Genomic DNA, 14,345 nt, shown 5'->3' on the forward strand with positions numbered 1-14,345 from the left:
TGGACCCTTCATACAACCTGTGAAGTCACTTGACTACTAAGACAAAGTGTATCTATGGAATTGGCAGGCAAGATTCCTTCACTCACAATGAATGCAACAAAGGCGGGCAGAAACTGGACCTTAAAGATTAAGAAAATCTTATGAAAACCCTTCAAACTATTTGCTGAAAATCCACCTGAACATCTGGAACATATTGCAACAACCGACATCGTCACACAGCAGATTGAAGATAACCTTATTCTTGCTCAACAGAAGGGCTAGGAACAGCTTGTTAAATTTGTTGAGGAGAGGCTTTAGCCTGGCTCTAAGGTTTCTTCAGAGATAGTTTACCAAAGAATATGTATCTGACCATTGTTTCTCTCTTTGAAGTGGAAGGGAAGAAAGGTCAGACAAGTGATCATAAAGTACTCCAAGCAACAGGAAGTTCTAACCCCTCATCATTGCCATAAATGCTACAAATGCCAATCTCAAGGACATACTGAAGCATGAGCTGACTCCAGCACCTCCTGCACTTGCAGTAAATTAATGGTTATCTACGGATAGGACAGAAGCCACTTCTGATAAATACTATGATTGGTGAAACACCTTGTTCTACAAATCTTGATCCAGCAGCCTGCACTGATAATTGATGGCCAAGCTTATATATTCGCATTAAAAAGGAACCCGAAAGCAGAAACCTTTGCTGTCTTTGCAGATGCGTTTGTTCCTGTTTACTTCAAATTGGAAGTGTATTCTCTCGCTTAGACGTTGTGCGTTGTGTTTGATAAGTACTTTGACATGTCAATCAAAGAAGGTACCTGGAAGAGAAGAGCTAGTCCATCTCCCAAGAAACTGGGACAACTTTATGGTTATGAAAGAAAATAAATCTGGCTTGGCAAATTTTTCTGTCTGAACAGCTCATTCTACAGGCTGCTCCAAACAAAGTCATTCTTGTATCAGACGGTTTCACTAATGAAGAGCAGGTTAAAACATCTCCTCTTGTCAATACAAAAGAGATGGAAGCCCGACATGAGGAATCCGATACACGTATGATTTTCCATTTTATAAAGAAATATGCTTCCTCTATTGTTGCAGCTACTCGAGATACAGATGTATTTCTTCTTCTGTTGGCTCATTTCACAAAGATGTCATATACAAAGATCTGGATGAAGTCAGGAACATCGAAAAAAAAAAAAAAAAGAAGTATATTCCAATTCATGATATTACATGTCAGCTTGATGATAATGTAATCACCAGCTTTCCATTCTCTAACAGGTTCTGATACCACACCTTTCCTCGCAGCCGGCACGTAGCCAGGATTTCGTAATAGGGGGGGTCCGAGACATGATATACTGGGGTTATCCACATCAGAGTTCGATTATTCTAAACTATTTTACAGGTAACATATTGGTTCGTTTAGTTAGGATTTCGTAAGGGGGGGGGGGGGGAAGAAGTGTGATATGAAATATTGTGGTTATCACACAAGGTGCTTGATCACTATTTTACTAGCAACATATATTGGTTTGTTAGGACAATAAAATGAGGACATTATAGTAACTATTTTAGTAACAAACTATGAAGAAATGTCGAATAAAAGAATATTAAAAAGATTTTACAATATCAAGGTTCCTTTTTCTGTTCATCCAAATATAACCATTTTTTTTTATTATGACCTCAACTATTTTTAAAAAAGTAACGTATCCAATAATGTCTTGTAAAATATTTTACAATATTTGCGCTTCTTCCTCTATTGAATCAAATATTAACTGAACTTTCATCTACATAACTTTTTGTTTTTAATATCTGTCAAATACTGTCTGTGCCAAATGACAAGTTAAAGGAGCTGTTGAAAACGGTTTCTGAAATAACATGTTTAATACTACAGAGAAGCGATGATGAAAAATTATTTTTATTTTTAGCTTTTTATTTTTAACGCTGACTCTTCCTATTTCTAGTTTCTTTTTGTTTTATCCTTTCTTATTTTTTTATTTCTGGTCTCGAAGGGGGGGGTCCGGACCCCCCGGACCCACCCCTTGGCTACGTGCCTGCTCGCAGGACATTTAAAAAATGTTGGAAATATATATAGCAAATCCATATCTTTTATCAAATTTTGGCCAAGGAGATCTGACTGACCAAATATGTACTGATGCAGAACAATTCATCTGTAAACTTTATAAGATTGACACATCTGGATCAGTGAACGATGGATGATCAGTACTCTTTACACAAGCACGTCCTCTGGAATATCTGCCACCAACCAAATACGTCCTCTCCTTTCAAATCAAGAGGGTACACTATCAACCATTAGTGTGGTATCAAGCAAATAAGCAGTACCTTGTGTTGACCCCACCTGAAACTGCTGGATGGGAAATCAAGAATGGCAGCTTTATTTCTACCTTAACTTCCCTGCCATCGGTTCCAGAGTTTTGCATTATACTTATCATCTGTAGTTGTACAACACAATGCAGAACGGCTAACTGCAACTGTAGAAAGGCAAAACTGAAGTGTATTGCTGTTTGTAAGTGCAGCATGAGCCAGGACGTCTGCAGGAATATTTTTAAAACATTCACTTATTAAAATCAATGTTTTTTCTTTCCTAAAATTTAATTATTTGTAGTTATCAGATCCTGTGTGTAAATGTGCCTCTCCATTGTGTCCCTCAAATGTCTGATTCCAAGATAACACTACACATCATTCCAACCACATTTTCCTCAATTGTTTCAAAGAGCATTTTGGCGAAGTGAAAGAAATGTTCTGCACCAGAATGTAATTCTATGTATCATTATATTAGTGGAGGGGTCCATGCAAACCTACAATATGCTGTCTTCAGTACTTCAGTGTGCTTATATCTCGAAAGATATGAAATTAAACCCGGTAACCACTGAAAATGAATTTAGCATGCCCTTATCCGAAATGACGGCAGCCATATTGGAATATGATCGAATAACAAAATCAATCATTCGTATGCAAAAATAGACTGTAACTTCGAAATTTTCAGCCTCAAAAACATATAGTTTAATATAAAGGTGATTAATTTTCATTAATTTTAAATTTCGAATGATCATGACAGCCATATTGAAATACGGCTGAACATTAAACCCAGTCACTCCTATGCAAAAATAGATAGTAGATTTGAATTTTCCAGCCTCAAAAAACATATAGTTTGACGTAAAGGTCACTAATTCCCATGGATTTTGAATTTTTAATGATCATGGCGGTCATTTTGGAAAATGGCGTCATAGCGCGAAACAGAGGACAGATCAAGCTTGGCAACCGATAAAAATGAACTTAGCATGCTGAAATCTTTTAGAAAAGGCCATCTGTCAATTTTGAATATCAAATGCCTACGGGTGTTAACTTTTGTGAAAATTCCACTAGTCTAATTTTACGATATTGATATCTTATTAGAAGATTTCCGGTAGCTCCCTCTCCTCTGTGGGTAAAGGAGGGACTTCCAACATTCTTGAAAGAACCTCCAACTTTAAGTCTTTTTTACAGTCAAAATTCGATACAAAGCGTGCAACTTTACCCACACTTACTCCCTCCCAATTTTGATTATATACCCCAAACTAAAAATCCTGGCGGAATACCTGCTTAATTGTCGTATTAGGACTCATTATAAAACCAATAAAGTAAAACAAGTATGATAAATATAGAGGATGTCGGGCGAAAATAAGAAATATCGTAAAATAGGCTTATTGAGAGAAGCGAGTTTTAATTCCTTCATAGCTTCTGTTTAAACGGATCACCAAACATGTGATATTGTTTATAACGGTCATTTATTAGTTGGAGAAGGCGACCGGACGGCACCTATGTCCCACTTCTGCTCTTGTAAATATCACTGCTGAAAAAAAAAGACAGAAAAAAGTTACCAGGAACAGTGAAATTTTCGTACATTGACAAATTTTCATAAGATTCCTTTTTCTCTCCCAAATGTATTTATGAGAAAAGAAGAGGGGTAGAAAAGTACTGGATTTGTTGGTGAACGTACTAGAACACTAAAATATTATAAAAGGTACCAGATCTAGTACGAAAGTACTAGCGGTGGTCACACTGATAAAAGCCAATAGCCAGAAGTGATCCGTTCTTAACTAATTGTTGTAAATGGATGTGAAAACAGTGATATGTTAGTACGTAACTCCTAGCAACTTCAACATTTTAGACATCAAGTCATTGCTGTCTAGCTTTCCCTTATGATTTAGCCAGAACGGAAATACTGCATACATTCACACTGATTTTTTAAAAAATAAGTATTACTCACAAGGGACATCACCCAATTGTCCGGCTCCGATTTCAATGAAATTTTTATTGCTGATAGAGGATATTGCGATTTGTTCAGAAAGATTGCTGGATGCTTATCCCAACACTATTCATGAACTGACAAATCGCAACTCTTAAAAAAAATGTAATAAATTTAGAAAACATGAGCCATGGAAACAATTGCAAAGTGCCAGTTGGAATCTTAAAACATGCGATGTAAATTAGGAGTGTTGCAACTTTGAAAGATCGAATAATGGACGTTTCGTGCACATTAGAAGAGTCATAAATTCATACTGGTTAACTATAGAACAAAAATAAGCATACCATTGGCTTTTGGGGAAAATTTAGTAATAAAATTTGGTGCCACATGCTATGGTTTTCAGTTTTCAAAACTTCACTTTAATTCAAAATGGCGGATTTCAAGATGGCTGCCGTCAATGATACCCTTATCGTATCACTTCCCTCTAGGCATAATATGTATTACCGAAACCTTTATCCACCTATTATCATTAATACGCAGGTTAGAAGCGGAGGTAAGGGACTTACGCACATAGTAAGTATAAACAATTAATATGCCTGTAACTTTTCACCAAATGAGCGCATCTTAAAACTAACTTCCCCATTGTCTTCCTGATTAAATACTAGCCCGAAATTATGTATCATATTGCCCTATTCCCATTTAAAAAACTTGACCTTAATTCAAAATGGCGGATTTCAAGATGGCTGTCGTCAAGGTCATACGCACCCCCCCCTAGGCCCTATACGCATTTACATGGTTGTTCTTTCATTAACACTCCGTTTACAAAGGGTAGTAAGGGTCTTCTGCAGTAATCTCTATTAACCACATCACAACCTTTAAAAATTATTAAAAAATAGAAAACATGCACCATGGCAAAAATTTCTGTCATCACAAGTATTGAATACATGTCCTCTATCAGCAATAAAAATTTCATTGAAATCGGAGCCGGACAATTGGGTGATGTCCCTTGTCAGTAATAATATCAATGCATTGAATTTACTAAATCACTTAAATTTGTAACTAGTATTACTTCCCTTATCAGTACAACACAATCAGTGTCTATCAACATATTCAAGTTTTGCACTCCTTTTGAAATCTAATATATACTACATGTATAAGCACAGGAGGGCAGTTGGAAATTCAGTAACGCGGGAACAAGTTGACAAATTTTACATTGAATATGGCATTCACGCAAAAAAAAAAAAAAAAAAAACATATTTCTCGCATAGGAATATACCTAATCATATAATGAAACTAAAAACTTCGTTCCTGTACCAAATGAAAGAAAGTTGATACTGTGAATAAGAGAAGTTGGTAAAGTTCTTGTATTATCTTTTTTTCTACATTTCAGGTTTCTTTGTAAATTTTTATAATTTCTTGAAAAATAACTATGAACTGTTAACAGATACTGAAAACAAATGGGGAATAAATGTGATAAAGCATAATCAGAGCTTACCAACGGTACCGATTTCCCTATCTTTAAATTTGACGGAGTTAGTTAAAGTTGTAGTAGTTCAGTACGTTTGAACCAAATTTGGGAAAGTGCAACAACCAACCTAGCGCATTTTTTCGTATACATGGTGAACAGATGTGAATATTTGATTCCCACCATCAGAGTGATAATGTATGGATTATAATTCGGGTATGGGTAAAGATTATAATCGATTACCAGCGTACTGTTATTTAGAAAGTGATTATTTCTGTTTTTATTATCTGTGTGTGCATTGTTTATGAACTGCGATTAATCCTCGATTATTGATCGGTTATCAATTCCAATCGATAAGACTGATAAGATACATGTTCTTTTAATGTACTCTTACTGTTTCTTATTTTATCCAATAAATACCAAAGCGAACAACGACCTTTCTTTTCAAGAGAATAGCCTCGACGAGAATAAATAATGCTGCCTAATGATTTTCCTTTCTATTTATGAAACATACTGTAACACTATCATAAACTTTTATATAATCCAAAATAAAGCAGAAAGACTTCTTTCAAAGTCTCCCACTTTACCTAATTATCCACTTTGCTTGGCCGATTTTTGACGATGACTGTCCAGCGTTGCTAAATGGTCCTTTAGGTAGCCTCGATTTCTTTCGAACTTGGCTGTTTTAATAGATGATTAAGATCTTTTAAGACTTGAGTGAAACTTGAAAATACAAGCATATCGTGCTTGGCTGGGAATCGTGTGCTCTTCACAGAAATTTTAGAAACTGTCAGAATCGAGCAAAACAAATAAACTTGAGCTGGAGATTAGGAGTGTTTCTGGTGCTTTGCGTCGAGGTTTTGGGGTGATTTCGTTTGATTTTTGGCAGATGCTCTTTTAGCTAGTTAACGTATAACAACGATTCTAAGAGTTAACGAGGAGCGAGAATAGCCCAGCAGTAACACCTTGCAGAACCTAAAATTATTATTCTTCTTAGCCAGCAACCTGCCTCTCTTTCTCATAAAATTTTTGTATACCACTTTGTTTTCATGTCTACTGAGAATTCTCCCGTTCGCAGGTTCAAAAACTTGAGAGAAAACATCGTCTCGATCTTACTACTGATCTTCTGAGACGATCCCCAAATTTCAAACTGATGGTATCTTTGTAAGAGCTAAGATTCTATCTTCTTCTATCATAGATATCCCTGTACTCTCTCTAGCTCTTACCACCCTTGTTATATATATATATATATATATATATATATGTCTCTGTAAAAGATACATAACCGTCAGGCTTAATAATTCTTCTGTAACAATGGAAAATTGATTTAGTTTATACTGTCGACGGTTTAATACACTAAACCAAAGTAAGTATCTTTATGTTTTAAGTTTAGGTTCTTACGTTTCCTTATGACATTGGATCCAACATGTTGCTTTATGCTCCGTACAAATAGGCAGGTGGTAGAAGTTACAGTAAGTGGTTGGCATCCTCCTTTTGGATGCTGGTAAATTTTCTTGGCTCCAGGAAGCTGACATCTTTCAGGGTTGATAGGAACTCTCAGGAAATCTGATATTGACACTTGTAGCGTCCCAGAGAGGACCTTAGCTCTGAAACACTGCAGTTAGGATTAACGCTCAGTACTGTCGCACTGAGTTAATAAAAGAAAGGGTCGCCACCTGTATATTATACGGGACGCAGGAACTCCAAATAAAATGAAGAAATAAGAAAAAGCGAACAAACGTATCCGACTTAAGCGAAGTCGCCACCTACCTACTCCTACAAGCAGGCAGAAGGAGACCCTTTTCTCATATTGAATCAATTACCAGTAAAATTACCTACGATTAACATTGTAGAGAGAGACAAGTAAGCAAACTATATCAATTGGAACTAAAACTACCAAAGGTCAACACCCAAATGCAATAAACGTTTTATTGCTCAATAACGAAATGGAACAGTAGTCCTTCTAGATACAAAATAATGATACAACACCATAGTTAAACCACAGATCACATAGCCTAACGGGTTAAACTTTACATGTGAAAATCACAGCAAACTTCGAAAAGAAGAAGAAAAGAAAAAATATTGTGCTGCCCCTGCGAATAAGTACACCTTTGCGAATTCAATACTTCTGTATGCTTGCAGATAAGTCTGTACATGCACGGCTTCAAGCAACAACACAAATACTAATAAACTTGAGCATCCTGTGGTTCAAGAGAAAGCCTTACATATGTTGTCGACTAAGATTATTAGTTATCAAATGTAAACAAGAAACTAAATGGAAAAGACTCTCTTAATATAGCAAAATTCACAAAAAAAGACATGAAATACACTTATAGTAAATTAAGGAATATAAAGTCATATGCATATGTTTTAATAGAAATGATTTTTGACTGGTCAGGACACTACACTTATACAAAATATCATAACACCTTGCATGCATGTATGTAATTAGTTGTTTCAATATTCAAAATTACTCTCTTATTAGTAGGAGAAAGGCATCACGTTTCTGGTAGAAGAATAAAATATTTCTTTGGGGGAAAGAGTGAACGATTGCTTACAACGAACTTATTAAACAAAGTTGTAAACAACGAGTGGTAGCTTTAAATGGATTCACCCTTGCACTTACACATTATCTCCAAGAGGGGACAATATGATAAGTAATACTAAATCCATGTTGTCTGTAGCGACGCATAATGAGCAATGCTAAAACAGGTGAGCTGTAATGGAAGAGAGTAAGAAGAAAGAGCTCAAGCGAGATCAACTAAAACTAAGCTAACCCATGTGGTCAAGGGGGTGTAATTTAGTATAAAATTCCACTATGCCAATGAGCGAAAGAAACTGTGTTAGGTTGCGAACTAATCTGAATAACAACATACGCTTAAAACCATGAACATAAGCTTCTCACTCGGAAGCATTAAGAATTACTAAACACATATGAAATCATGATAGCATTCGAAAATGATCCAGTAGGCCATGTTGAGCTTATAGAAGTTAGGCCTATCCATTGGTGTACACAAAATTATCTTACCTGGGATGACAATGCTCACTACTAAACAAAACACTACCCTGGTTAAGGATAGGCATATAATAAAAACATCACTTAATGTGTGGCTTAACACATAGACATCAGCTCCGTACGAAGCGGAACAGCCAAATAAGTAACTCACTTCGAAGGTGAGCTTCACTGAAATAAGGATGCCTCCTTGACACCTGTAATAAATATTGAGGCAGCTCACCAAAACACTACACTGGGAAAACACGCTCATTGCACTAAGGCAAAAGCACTAAGAAAAAGCACTATCATCTGAGACCCAAAATTCACGGCGGATATGAGAAGATGAAAAGGCTGAACATTAAGACGATCTCGCTAGGTGAGATTCATAACATAAGTATTCCTGGAAGGCATATATAAGCATATACTACTTAAACCAAGACCACTGACACATTTACTTTCATTTTTAAAGACCACGCAATGAGCTGATCTAAAGAGTATACAGGGAACAAAACACTGGCGTAGAAAATTACTGCTATCTCCCTGGTTTACATGGCGAGCGCTACAACTGAAGACGGGCGGTTACTTGCACTGCCATGTCGTGACAAAACGCTGTAACTTTGGCGGAGAAGTTTTGCGAAAATGAGCCGTAAAGTTCATTCGAAAATGTGATCTGTATCGTGTAGAACCAGTGTAACTAGGCAATAATGGTCAACCAATCAATTTTCACCAAATTTAATCACACAACATGCATTTACGTAACATTACATGTAACCACGTGTTTCCAAAGTCAAGATACACTGGTTCTACGCGATACAGATCACATTTTCGAATGAAAACTTTACGGCTCATTTTCGCAAAACTTCTCCGCCAAAGTTACAGCGTTTTGAAATGAAATGAAATGAAATCTTTGAGTTTTACGTCCCACGGTTATGCCGGTTAGGCTAAAGGAGACGGTGATGATGAGAGATGAGTGAAATGGTGGAATGAAGAAAGTGGGAGGAAACGGGAGAACCCCGAGAAAACCCACGAGCACGGTGTTTGTCCACCACAAAGTTCACTTGGCGGGGGCTGGGATCGAACCCGGGACCCCAAGCACCAGCGGTGAACGCTCTACCACTGAGCCACGGCGCCCCCCTACAGCGTTTTGTCACGACACGGCAGTGCAGGGGGGACCTGCACTGTGTAGATTAAGTATTCCCACAATATTAAAGCGTTTAAAGTTAGCTTCCACCACTGCACCAAAACACTCCGAAATATACATATGGGCAAGTAGGAACATTTAAATTCACTCCTCTTGCGAAAACATGGGAAGAAAAGTCCCATCCAAGTGACACTATCCCAAAGAACAGCCTGGGATGTGTTCATAGTAAAAGAATACCACTGAGATGGGCTGAATGCCTTCATCTTAGTTCTAATTCCAAAGCAATAATAGTCCGTCCAAGGTAAATGTGCGCCAACAAACGAAATAATTTCAGCAGTTTTTTTGGAACTACGGGCATGTTGAGAACCTAACTGTGGTTGTGAGTAATTATCGCACTGAATTAAGCAATGGGCAAAAGCATGCCTGCTGAAGCATTGCCAGGGTAAACGTAAGAGTTAATTCCTTAATCATCACATGTAATTCACTAAACTTGTCTGGAAAATGTACGTTGACAAACATTGATGGTAGGCTAGGTGCGCTGGATATATATAAATAAAAGATCTGCATGGTGTGGATAGTGACGAGGGCAAGGGGTTCCACAGAAAGACTTACGCCGACATGGTTAAATCACTACTGCATACAGCCAAAACATACACTTTTGCTAGATTGTTGAGAAGATAAATAATGCTCACAAAGACGTTCAAAATGCAGTGCGCTACTAATTTCAGTTGCAACACACCATATTCGAATGATTCAATGAAGATCAGTAATTCGAGATGCACATGTTTGAATACCAGCACAAAGGGATACACCACTCTTCACACTTTCAATAAGAAATAACACTTCGGGAGCCTAAATTTCTGTTGCTCTTCTCTATCCACTAACTGTTGGACCATAAACTCACTGGAAAGAATGAGATGCTGTCATTTTACCCGATTACCTACTTGATTTTTGAATGATGAAGCCATAAGGTGACTAGCAGTGACTCCATGTTAATTTTAGTACCAAGAGCCTGTTCGCGGTCGCGCTTAAGATGATGGCTTTCAGTGGCCAGGTAACATAAAAAAGGAAAATTTTGCACACTAATTTTATAATATAACACCAAAAGTTACCAAACATACAGAGGAGCGCTACATCCTCCCCCTGGGTTGGTAAAAAAAGCTTTGAAGAGAAGCCAACGTTTTTTTATAGGTAGGTATTTACCAGCAGTTCCTGGCGCTTCTCTAGCGAACAATTAAATAATTTGACATTATCTATATTCTGGGTACCAACCCATTCATTGCTTAAATTTACTAAGCTTACTGCATTATTTTCTACTCCTATTACAAGGAACGGACCCAAATATCTTTAAAAAAAATTTGCTAATAGTTTTACCTAGCATGGAACTATGCTTCTGACTCTTAACAAAAACCAAATCCCCAATTTTGATTTCCACACCTTTCTTTTTAACCTTGAGATCGTTCTTTTTATGCCTTTCTTGGTATTCAGTAGTACTGATTGATGTCTGAATACAGGGTCCACTTTACCAAATTGTGGAGGCCAGTCTAATTCCCTTTTGAAATTTCCCAAAGCAGAGAAATTCAGAGAAAGCTCAGAAGGAGCATATCCAGTGGTGAGAGACACCGAATTATTTAATAAAGACTGAATTTCAGATAATTTCTGGCTCCACTGCGTATGATCTTTGTTTATAGATACTCTCAACAAGCGAGCCACCTCCGAATGGTAACGCTGTACAGGGTTAGCTTTTGGATTATAAGGGCTCATTAACAGATGCTGCATGCCATTTCTACGACAGAATCATCGCCATAAGGAAGATAAGAACTGTGTCCCCCGATCAGTGACAATTTCTTGTGGACTAGGGTAGTGGTAAAAGTATCTCTTAGTAAATATAGAAATGATTTCTCGGGCATTAGCATTTCTTACAGGATACATCCAAAATAGACAATATGTAAGAGTAAGTATTATTTTTTGGTAAGCGACCTATGAGATCTGCAATTAGTTTACAATGTGGGCGATCTGCCTCCACATGACAAATTTGGTGAACCTTTACCTGAGAACTAGATTTGGTTCTTGCACAAACTTCACAGTCATTTATAAATTTAGCGATATCTCGCTTCATGTTAGGCCAATAGAAGAGTTTTTTACAATGTAAATAACATTTCCTAGAACCAAAGTGAGCTTCCTTATGTACTTTCTCAATTACCACTTGCACTAAGCTTTTTGGCACAATCAATTTCTAAACATTTGCCTGTTTAACATATACCAAATTTAAATGTTTACAGTAATTTTTGTTACCCTTGTCTAGTTTGGCTAGACACTTAATGACAAAGCCGTCATCCTTCTGCTCCTGTGACATTAACTGTAAGAAAGACGATTGAGTTAAATTTCTAAATACAATATTTACAACATAGATGGTGTTACAGGACTCATCCTCTCAAAAGGATTACGTGAGATAATATCCGCGATAAAGTTCTCAGTAGAGGATAAATGTTCAAACTGAAGGTTATAGTCTTGCAACTTTAACAGTAACCTAGTGGTTCTGGAATATAAGTTACGTATGGTTTTCAAATGAGTTATTGCCTTGTTATCAGTGTGTACTATGGTTTCTCTACCAAGAATGTAATCAGCAAATCTTTCACAAAGGAACACAACAGCTAATAATTCAGTTTTAAATATTAATAAGGACATTTCGGTAGGCCTAATGCGCCTACTTGCATATAAAATTACTCTGAACTCATCATTTTCGTATTGCCCTATATAACCTCCAATGGCAACTGCAGAGGAATCGGAGAAAAGATGGAAAGTTTTACTCATGTCAGGTAGTACTAAAGCGGGAGGAGAGATTAATTCTTCTTTTAACAGTTTAAAAGATTCCATCTGTTTAGAACCAAAGTAAAATTTTACATCTTTACGCAAAAGAGTTACCAGATTCTCAGTTAATTCGGCATAACCTTTGATAAATTTACGACGCCAATTGGCTAGCCCTAGAAATTGTCGTAACTACTTACGATTTCTGGGTACAGGAGAATTTCTGATGGTCTCATTCAATTTAGAATTAACTTTAGGGAACTTAAATGTTTTAAATCATTGACATTCAAAAAAACTTGAAGGTTTTCCAACGCTAAAATCGAAGCACTTGTATGTTACTCCTGTTCACAAGTATTAATATGTACGAATATGGCGTCTATCAGACTAATTTCTATCTTTCACTATTTTGATGAGTTTACGGTTGGATTTTTCACTTTCTCGGGTTCAGTTCGGTTCCCAACATCTTAATTTCTAAGTTGAAAGAAATTTTACCTTATATTACTGCCTCTGTGGTGGAAAATCCCAATATATATTTTCACACAAACTGGCGTGTTGCGTCTTCGTGCTCGTCCCAGTCTAGAATTGAGATTTTCGCGCCGTAATACCATAGTTCAGGAAATAGTTCCAATCACAGCAGAGACTTTTGGCGGCGGAGAGTACAAAACGAATAGAAAATGGTCAAATCTGGATCAAATCGAATTGCAGAGTGGATATGGGCATCTCAAGAAGGACGAGGGGGTCCAAAATATTCTGCCAAAATTTAGATTGGTAGATTTTTCCAAGAATTCCTGCCCAATAGCGGGCCTAGTTTTTATATAGCATTAAAATGATGATTTCAATGTTTCCCTATTTGAAATACCCATATACTAAATATTATCGTAAAATAACGTATGAATAAAGATATTATTCCCCAAAATATAGTTACTACTGAATTATCCTGAATTTCCACATTAATTCCAAGTATAATTATAATCAATTGAATATCATATATACATCGAAATCTATTGCGGAAAAAAATAGTATGGTACAGTAGGTGATAAAATTAGTGGGCCCCTCCGAGCGGAGACCACATTACGTGATTGTAATGGTACATTACAAACATAAATGCTATGTACTGCTATCATTCTTAACAAACAGTATATCTTTTGGTAACACCCCGAAATCACACGAAACACTGCAATGTTTAGGCCACGTAATGAGAAAACAAGAGCAAGCAAAACATTCCTAATGGAAAATGCAGTTACACCAATTGTGCTTTAACCGGCTCATATGTAGTTATCATTTATTGTATTTCTAGGTTTACAATTGCAATATGCCGTAAAATATTAAAGAAAATTAAGCAAACATGCATACAAAGTAAAATTTACTAAGCGAGTATGAATAGATTATGTAATTGTAAATGACGTAATTACTTATATACTGAAGGTACAAAATATTATTTAAGAGGCAGTATTGAACGGTATTTATAAGAATAATCATAAACTCTACCCTCTGACACACACACAACTCATACGTACAGTATATAGGCCTATCTACACTGACGAAGTACATAAATATTCGATTTTAAGTAATATATTATATTGTAAAGTGTATATATACTATTTTTTAGAGATACGAAAAAGCCGGCTTTTTTCAATCGATGGTTTTTTTCACATAAAAAGCCGGCTTTTTTTGGGAAAAAACGAGAATTTTGGAAATTTTGGCTTTTTTCATTCTC

This window comes from Thermobia domestica, chromosome 15 (genome assembly GCF_964235325.1).
Source record: "Thermobia domestica chromosome 15, izTheDome1.hap1.1, whole genome shotgun sequence".
Lineage (NCBI taxonomy): Eukaryota > Metazoa > Arthropoda > Insecta > Zygentoma > Lepismatidae > Thermobia > Thermobia domestica.